The 9,137-nt window shown below is 45.5% G+C and overlaps 1 long non-coding RNA gene across 1 annotated transcript in view; it reads left to right on the top strand.

The window, feature by feature from the left end:
- Positions 1-4,070: 4,070 nt before the first annotated feature.
- LOC120230378 overlaps positions 4,071-9,137 on the top strand; it is a 35,646-nt gene continuing 30,579 nt past the window's right edge. Inside the window, exon 1 of the long non-coding RNA XR_005527989.1 lies at positions 4,071-4,179. This is a non-coding gene — a long non-coding RNA (uncharacterized LOC120230378). The remainder of the gene's footprint in view (positions 4,180-9,137) is intronic.

The raw sequence follows: 9,137 nt of genomic DNA, 5'->3' as shown, positions 1-9,137 counted from the left end.
TCTGGCTACTTTTCTTTTCTCTCCTCTGATGGGCACTTTATTCTTATTTCAGTTAGTTTTATGCTGTCTCACTAAATATTTGCAGCCTGCGGAATCTTACAGAAGTTTCAAGAACATGCTTTGTACCTTCTTTTTTATTGTCAGTTACCCCCCTTTACTTTTATTATAGTTATGTGTCTGTTTATTTCACAGATATACTTTTAAGTAACTAATTCGTATCAAGTACTGTACTAGGCAGTAAAGATAAAATAGACACCAGAACACACTCCCTCCTTTTCAGTGACCTTCTTGGCTGGTAGCAAAGGTAGATGTTACATTGCCATAAAATGGAGAGAACAAGCAGCTCATTTATATGAATTGGAGGTCTGACATGTATCATAGAAATTCGTTCATTCATTCATTCATTCAGTGGCAACAGAGACTAATATATGCAATAATAGTCAATAGAGTAGTACATGCACTAATAAGGTGTTATGACAGGTTTTTCACTCAGGCTTTAGGGATCAGGAAAATCTTTCTAGAGGTAATTTCTAGATTGAGACCAGAAGATGATAGAGGATGATAAAGAGGTGAGGAAATATGGTTAAATTTCTTGCAAAGGAGAACTACATCCTGTATGTACACTTGATAATAGTTTATTGTGATTTTGCCACTGCTACCCTGAAATAGAGTTTACTTTGTATGTATGTTTGGACATTCCTTGTCTTTCAGTCTGGACTTAGCCATGACATTCTTTGGTCATTCTTCGGTATTAGCAAGCGTGACACGGCAGAGACTTGAAAAGTACTTACACCTTGGGGCTTGCCTTCTCTTCCTCTGGGAACCCTGAGACATGCAAAGAACCTGATGCAGAGAGTTGGGTGGTTTGTTACACAGCACAAGTGACTGCATGCTACAGGGGATGGGAAGAATGTTACAGGTAGAGAAAACAGAATGGGCAGAAACTCAGAGACATAAAAAAACCCATCTTTGGAGAATGGCCAACCTTTCAATCTGCCAGGAGTGTGATGCCCAGAGTATTAAGAGGCAAGAAGTGAAGATGTCTAGGTAACCTGACATGGGATTGAGAAGTTCTGTGTAAGCACAGCCACAAGTTTGGGCCTTATCTTCAGGACAGTAAGTCATGGAAGAGTTTTAAGTAAGGTGGATTTCAGACCACACTGTAGCAGGGCAAACAGATTGGAGAGGATATGAAAGTATATACACATCCTGGGTCTTGTACTAAATTGGAAAAGTAGCAGTTATATCAGTAGTTTTTTATCCTCCTCTGTGCTTTGTAATGTGCTGTAAGAGCCTGATGAATGCTTGTGGACCAATATGAAGGGTCCTCACTCTGGGACCCTCCCACACCTATATATTCCTATAGCAGATAATAATTCAGATTTTTAAAGCATTTCTGTTTGTATTTCATTCATTAGTCCAGCAAATGTTTATTGAGTGCCAACTATGTGCTGGGTACTTACTGTCCTGGGAGTGGGGATATAGCAATGAAGAAGACAGATAAAAGACCCCCATGGATATTACATTTAGGGACCCCAAGTATAAACAAATTATCTTAGGGGAAGCAGAGTGTTTTTAGACAGTTGGTAAGGGAATGCCTGTGAGATGGTGACATTGAACAGAGACATGAAGGAAGTGAGTGAACCGGCTTGTGAGAACCTGGGAGATAGTTCCAAACAGAGAATAGCAAATGTAACGAAAGCCCTGAGGTGGGAGTAAACATGATTAGGTTGAAGACCCAGAAAAATTGCCAGTGTGGTTAAAGTGAGTGAAGGGAAGAGAGCAGAGGAAAGAAAGTTGGGCAAATGCACAGGGACCAAGTTACATAAAGCATTGGGAGTTTGGGTTTGTTTCTTGATCAAAAGGGAAGCCGGTGGAGAATATTGAACAGGGGAGTATTGTGATTTTACATTTATAGAATTTGCGCTCTGGCTGCAGTGTGGACACTGAGAGGCAGGGGCACAAGTATGGTGTATATTTGGAAACAATGCACAGAATTTTCTGATAGAATCCCTGAGGGTATGAGTAAGTCCAGGACAGTTTGAAGGTTTGGGACCTGAGTAACTGAGTGAATAATGCTGTCATTTACTGAGATGCAGAAGATTGAGGGAAGAGCATTTTGGGGGGTGATCTAAGATTCTGAGTTAGGATATATTAATTTTGTAAATTTTTTTTTAAATGTTTTATTTATTTCTAGGAGAGAGAGAGACAGCGTGAGCAGGGGAGGGTCAGAGAGAGAGGGAGTCACAGACTCTGAAACAGGCTCCAGGCTCTGAGCTGGCAGTCAGCACAGAACCCGACGCGGGGCTCGAACCCACGAACCGCGAGATCATGACCTAAGCGAAAGTCGGACGCTTAACCGACTAAGCCACCCAGGCGCCCCAGGATATATTAATTTTGAAATAGCATTTAGATACCTGTGGTGTAGCCAGCCTCCACATTTTAACCAGTGAAATGGAGAAAGTGTTGGTAAGGCACCAAGATTAGGTTATAAAAGATGTTGTAGCTTCCTTTTTAGCTACATGTTCTCGTGTGTCTCTCTGTCCCTCTTGTTGCTTGCTCTGGGGGAAGTCAGCTTCCATGCCACAAACAACCTCAGGAGAGGCCCACATGGTGAGGAAGTGAGGATGCCTGCTGACAGCCATGTGAGTGACCTTGCAAGGGGATTCTCCTCAGTCTCAGAAGACCGCGCCCTCCTGCGAACCGAGACCCAGATGTACCCGGCTCACTGCACCTGCACTGCTGACCCTCAGAAACGGTGTGCGATAATGTTTTTATTTTAAAGTCAGTTCCAGGGACAGTTTGTTTCACAGCAAAAATAACAAAATACCCAAGAGATTATGTAAATTTGGGGTTTAAGGAAGAGGTTAGAACTTGTGCAGTGAGGTCAGACTGTATGAGAGCCCTGTGGGGTGAGTACAATGCGAAGAAAGGTCTGGGGACTGAAGCCGAGATCAGGAAGTGGAGGAGGACTAAGGAGGAGCAGCCGCTGAGATCGAAAGAAAAACCATGAGTGTGATATTCCAGAAGCTAGGAAATAAAACATTTGAAGGAGGTAGGAGTTGATCAACACTGTCAAATGCCACTGAGACGCAAACTCGGAGTGCTTGCTGCCTACCTGTGGGTGTTCTTCCTGGGAAAGAGCAGGGAAGTGCCTGGCTGGAGGGAGGATGGGTGCACTCCCCACTTCTGCCCAAGCCAGATGGGGCTGTGGCCGCTGGGCACGTTCCTTGCCAAGAATTGGAGGCCAGGGGCCTCATGTAGGGTACAGTAGAGGGTGAGAGCATGAAGCCACTGTTTGAAGCCAACTGTGACCCTATTCCCCGCCCCACCCTTGCTGCCAGCTCCCTTCTGAGCAGGCAGGCGAAAGGATAGGGCTTGGCGCTCAACAAATGCTGAATGAATGAGTGCCAGTGAATGAATGCAAGTGGCGGGGGGTGTAGGGGGGGGCACTGATGTACTTGAATCTTCCGGACTCTAGTTTTTAGCTCTTGCGTACTCCGAAGCCAGAATATTTCAGCATATGAGCTCCTGGGAGCTGGATGACTGCCGCTGGCCTTTCTCTAGCTCCAGGAAGTGGAGCACGGCATCAGCCTAGATAAATGGGCTTGGCTAATTCTTGAAATCTGATTCTTTATCTAGAATAAAGCTAGTTCCTAGTAGCATGCCTTCTTTGCCAGCAGTTTTTCCTGTTGCAGCTTGTGTCTGGTGGGTGGTCATGAATAAACCTCCCTCAGATGAGCAGTCTCCTGTATTGCAGGGAGCATTCCAGGGGTGAGCTTGTCAGCCGAGGAAGGTGGCTGCACAGAAGGCCCCCGCTCGGCCCCTGGTCAGAGAACACAAGAGTGTGGCCCAATCTGATTGGTCTCTGGGGAGCAGTCCCTTTGTCCCCACTGTGTGGCCCTTCTCGGCAGCAGGGGTCTCTGGCAGCGACCTCGGTGTGCGCTCCCCTGCCACTTTCCAACCAAATGAGCCTCTCTAAGGAAACTACGTTCCTCCCTCTCTGGTTGAGAAAAAGCTAGATTTTTAAAGGCAAAACCATGATAGAATATTCTTTATTTAAGTTTGCAGGTTTGTCTTCATCTTGTCCCAGAATAAGGTGGATGAATGGCCTGTGAGGAGATGTGTGCAGGCTGGGCAGGCTCACGCTCGAGGAGCTGCTAGTTGGGTTCAAAGCTGGTTAGTTGACTATCTGCAGTACCGAAGCCTGTGATAGAAAGTATTCCCCAGGGAAGAACAGAATTAGTTCTTGTTTTCTAGAACTTTTTAGCCTTGTTTTTTTAAGACTTCTGTAACAAAGTACCATAGACCACATGGCTTAAAAATGGCAGAAATGGATTGTGTGAAGGCCCTCAAGGTGTGGCAGGGCCACACTTCCTCTGAAACCTGCTGGACAGGATCCTTCCCCGCCTTTCCCTTGCTTCTGGTGGTTGCCGGGAGGCCCTGCTACTTCTTTGCTTGTAGCTACAGAGCTTCGGTCTAGGCTCCTGTTGTCACATGGCTTCTCTCCTGGGTATCTGTCTATTCCTATGACACCAGTATAACCTCATCTGAACTTCCTACATCTACAATGACCCTGTTTCCAGACATCACATTCTGAGTTATTAGGGGTTTAGGACTTCAACATGACTTTCTTTTTGGAAGGGAACAGGGGTCAGAGTTTAACACATAAAAGTATCATTTGGAAGCCATCCAGATGGACAGATGCCCATCCATTCAGTAGTAGGCCATAGAGACTGATGTGTAAAAAAAGCATTACTCTACCTCCAGACGGATGGCTTTCAATCTCTGCTGCTTTATCAGCGGCAAGACACTGGGCAGGTAGGTAAAGTCTTCCAAATGGAGACAAAAGTAAGTATCCAACACATTGTAACAAAATTAAGATACTATCTTAAAAATGTCCAGCAAGGTACAGGGTGTTGCTTAATGAAGACCAGCTATTTAAGGGAACTGTACTATGAAGTGGTAGGGCTGTGGGTGAATGAATGGTTAGCCGTTGTTTATTTATTTATTTTTTTTTAATTTTTTTTTAATGTTTTATTTATTTCTAGGAGAGAGAGAAAGACAGCGTGAGCAGGGGAGGGTCAGAGAGAGAGGGAGTCACAGACTGAAACAGGCTCCAGGCTCCGAGCTGGCAGTCAGCACAGGGCCCGACGCGGGGCTCGAACTCACGAACCGCGAGATCATGACCTAAGCGAAAGTCGGACGCTTAACCGACTAAGCCACCCAGGCGCCCCGGTTAGCCGTTGTTTAATGTGAGGACACACCTGCCCAGCCTGTGTTCATAGAGATGACTGCCCAAAAAGCCTTGTAATAGCAAGAGTGACTTTGAATCTCCCGACTGTCTCATCAATTGAACTGATTTCTTTTGATCCCTTTTTCCCTCCTTGGGTCACAGGCTCCATGGAGAAAACTGTATTTAACAAGCCAAGTAGACTCTGTCTAGGCACAGGGCTGGAGTGGGAAGTTGGGAATAGTTGAGGCACGTTCCAGGCAGTGGGGCTAGTCTGCAGAGGCCTGTAGAGTGTCTGGTGTGGCCACAGGAGAATGAGAAGAGAGAGGCAAGGTAGCAGAGGAAGCGGTAGTCTGTTCGGTAGCTTCCCCTCCCCATGTAGGAACTTGGACCTTGTCCAGTGGCAGTGGAGGAACTGGAAAAATTTGCAGTAGAGAAGGAGGGAGACAACTAGACACAGACTCTTAGGAGCCACAGTGATCCCCGCAGGGGACTGCAGTGCAACTTGGAGTTGCGGTGCTGGTGAGGGTGTGAGAGGGTGTGAGAGATTTCGGCAAGTGACACAGCCAGGACTTGGTGGAGCACGGGAGGTGGTTAGTGAAGGTGGATGTGTCCTGGACGCCCAGCTTTGACCGGAGGGACCAACTGCTCGGATTCATGGTGCGTCATCAGCCCCAGCACAGGCACCTGCAAACGGAGACAGTCCCCTCAAGAGATCTGCTCTGTCCACACTCCAGTGAGATCCACCCCTTTCTGTTATGTGACCCATGGTGGGGCGATGTCTCTAAGGAAATGTCCATTACATACAGCATCCAGGAATCCTCAGTCTTGCCAGTTTGCTGACCACGGGGAAGGAGAGTGAGCGCTGGCACTCCTTACCCTTCCTTAAGCAGCGTCCTCTGCACACACATTTGTCAGTAGAGTGACATTGGCTCCCTCCAGGGGCTGGTCAGACCTGATTAACAAGTGATGGGACACAGACCAAAACTTTCCTTAAGTTCTTCAGCCATTTGACAGCTTGAGTAAATAATGACTTCTCGGTGCTATTTATTCTCATTCTTCCTTCTCAGCCCTATTTTTGGCCCAGAACACTTTATTTTTGTCTGTGTTACATAATGAAGGAACCGCATTCTTAGTAACCCACTGTCACTCCTGTGTTATCTTGCCTACATGAAAAAAAAGGAAATATTTTTGGAGTGTGAATTTCCCAAACGTTCTCTGCTATTCTGGGACTGAAGGCACAGTGTCAGGGAAGGATCACTGCCGTGGGGAGAGGGCCCAGTCTTCCTTGGCCGAGGCTGAAACCTGGTCCTTGGAAGCTGGCTGGAGACTTCCTGTGTGCCCCGCCTGCCCTGGACACATGTCAGGAGCTGTACGTTTACAGCAGCTCATTCAGGTGCCCCCGAATACTCTTCATCCCTGCTCTCCATTCCTGTTGTTTCAGGATAGGCACAGGATGGGGAAACAACGGCTGTAGGCGATGAGACGCTCTTCCTAAGCAGTCTAGTAAGAGGCTGCACCCCTGTAGGGGTCAAACGAGGACAGCAAAAGCACTTGGGGCAAATTTGAAAAGCCTGTCCCGACCGGCCAGATGGAAGCTTGTGTAGCTTAATTAGATGTGGTGTAAGAAGGCAGCTTCCCTAGAATGGGTCTGTGTGGAGGCCACTCAGTCCCGACTGGCTGCCTCTCGGCTGAGCCATAGCTGGTCTTTAAAAAATGATTTTGTCCAAAGAGCCCAGGAGTTTCACATCTTTTGCCATCTGGCTGGAGAGCAGACATGTTTCCTTCATGTGTTTAGGGGATTCCCCAGGAGAGTCCTGGTTGGAACCTGCTTCCGGAAGCTGATGTATGACCAACCTGTGGGAAAAGCTGACCTACCTACCTTTAGGCACTGGTGTGCTGCTGGTAGCAGCCCAAGAAGGACTACTCGGGTCCTAATGGGAACAGCTCAGCTCAGCAAGTCCTGTGAGAAAGTCATGATATAGGTGACCCTCGTCACTGAAGATTTCAGCTGAAACTTTTGCAAATAGTCAAATTATTATAAATGATCTTGGAAGCAGGTAATTGTCCCACACTGAAATAATCCAGAGTTTTTCAAGCACAAATAGTATATATCTTTTTTAAATAAATGTTTGTTTATTTTTTGAGGGAGAGAGAAAGACAGAGTGGGAGTGGGAGAGGGACAGAGAGAGAGACAGAGGGAGACACAGAATCTGAAACATGCTCTGTGCTGTCAGCACAGAGCCCGACATGGGGCTTGAACCCATGAACTGTGGGATCATGACCCGAGCTGAAACCAAGGGTTGGACACTTAACCAACTGTGCCACCCAGGTGCCCCTAGTTGGGTTCGTCTTATTGTAACAAAGACCCAAAGTAAGGATTCATGGGGAGCAGTGAGGGCTATGAAATAAAACTCAGCCATCATAGGACTTGATCTCATGGAGTCTAGAGTCAGGAGGAGGTTTTCAAATTTGGGTTAGCTCTTGTGGACGTTTGGGTTAGCTCTAGAGGACCTTAGGTGCAGGAGTTCACAGCTCCTCCCTACTAGCATATGACCATGAGTGTGAGTTGGCTCCAAGTGACCATCTTTCTGCCCCAGTACCAGCCAGCCTCCTCATCTTGTTCATACTTTGGTTCCTGTGGACTGTGAGCTTCCTCAGGGCCCAAGACAGCTTCTCTTCCCTTCCACATCAGCACCTTTCAGTACCAGATTCTGTTACTTTCTAGCTTGGTCTTTCACTTTTCCACTTCTGTAAAGTACATGATCAGCCCAGTTCATCTTTTCATCCAGCCTGTTAGGCATAATTTGTGGGCCTCTAGCCAGGCAACAGATTAACTTCCTTGGATTATCCCTTCAACTGTACCTGAGATATGTTCACGGATGTTCACGGATTGCCCTCCTAGGAAAGGGTCTTGAACAGGAAAGAATTCTTTGGCAGGAGGTGTCGCAGTAACTCTAGAACAGTCGTGTTCATGATTTTTGTTATTCCTGAAAGTTTCTTCTTAATATTTTATTTGGAAATTATTTCAGATTTAGAAAGTTGCAAGAATAGTACAAGGAATCCATCACACAGACTCACCCGTTGTCAATATTTTGCCATTTTCATTTTCTAGGCCTAGTTTTTAATAAATCTGTGTTTAATAGAAATGAATGTCTCCATCTCCCCTCTGCCCACTTAGCTTTTCTCCCACTGTGTTCTGATGGAGAAAAATGACAAAAGCGATGGTGGGTCAATTCTCAGGAAAGAAGTTGTAGGAACATTTGGAGCTGATTTAGGAGATACAGTTTCAAATTTGAACCCTATCAGATGTAGTAGAGTTCTGTTGTTACTTTTATTGCATATGATAAAGTCATGTGGCTAAAATTCAAGGGTAGATAAAGAAAGTGGCTTCCCAGATTCTCTGAAAATCCATAGCCAAAGCAACTGAAATACTAGGTAAGTATTAAATGCCTCTTAAAGTGTATATTATACAAATTGTAATTATTTTAAGATACAATTTACAATAACAACAAAAATTGCCTAGCAGTGTTTGTGGCAAAAGATATACAGGTTTTTTTTAAAGCATGTTTAGTACTTTTTAAAAAGTTTTTATTTTAATTCCAGTTAACATACAATGGTATATTAATTTCAGGTGTACAATATAGTGATTAACACTCCAATACATCACCCAGTGCTCATCGCAAGTATACTCTAATCCCCTTTGCCTTTGTAACCCCTACCCCCAGCTCCCTTCTGGGAACCGTCAGTGTGTTCTCTATAGTTAAGAGTCTATTTTTTAATTTGTCTCTCTTTTTTTCCCCTTGCTCATTTGTTTCTGAAATTCCACATGAGTGAAATCATATGGTGTTTGTATTTCTCTGATGGACTTATTTTGCTTAGCATTATACTCTCTAGCTCCATC

The sequence above is a fragment of the Hyaena hyaena genome, unplaced genomic scaffold (assembly GCF_003009895.1).
Source record: "Hyaena hyaena isolate Hyena2069 unplaced genomic scaffold, ASM300989v1 scaffold_41, whole genome shotgun sequence".
Classification (NCBI taxonomy): Eukaryota; Metazoa; Chordata; class Mammalia; order Carnivora; family Hyaenidae; genus Hyaena; species Hyaena hyaena.
This window is presented reverse-complemented; position numbering and strand designations above follow the sequence as displayed.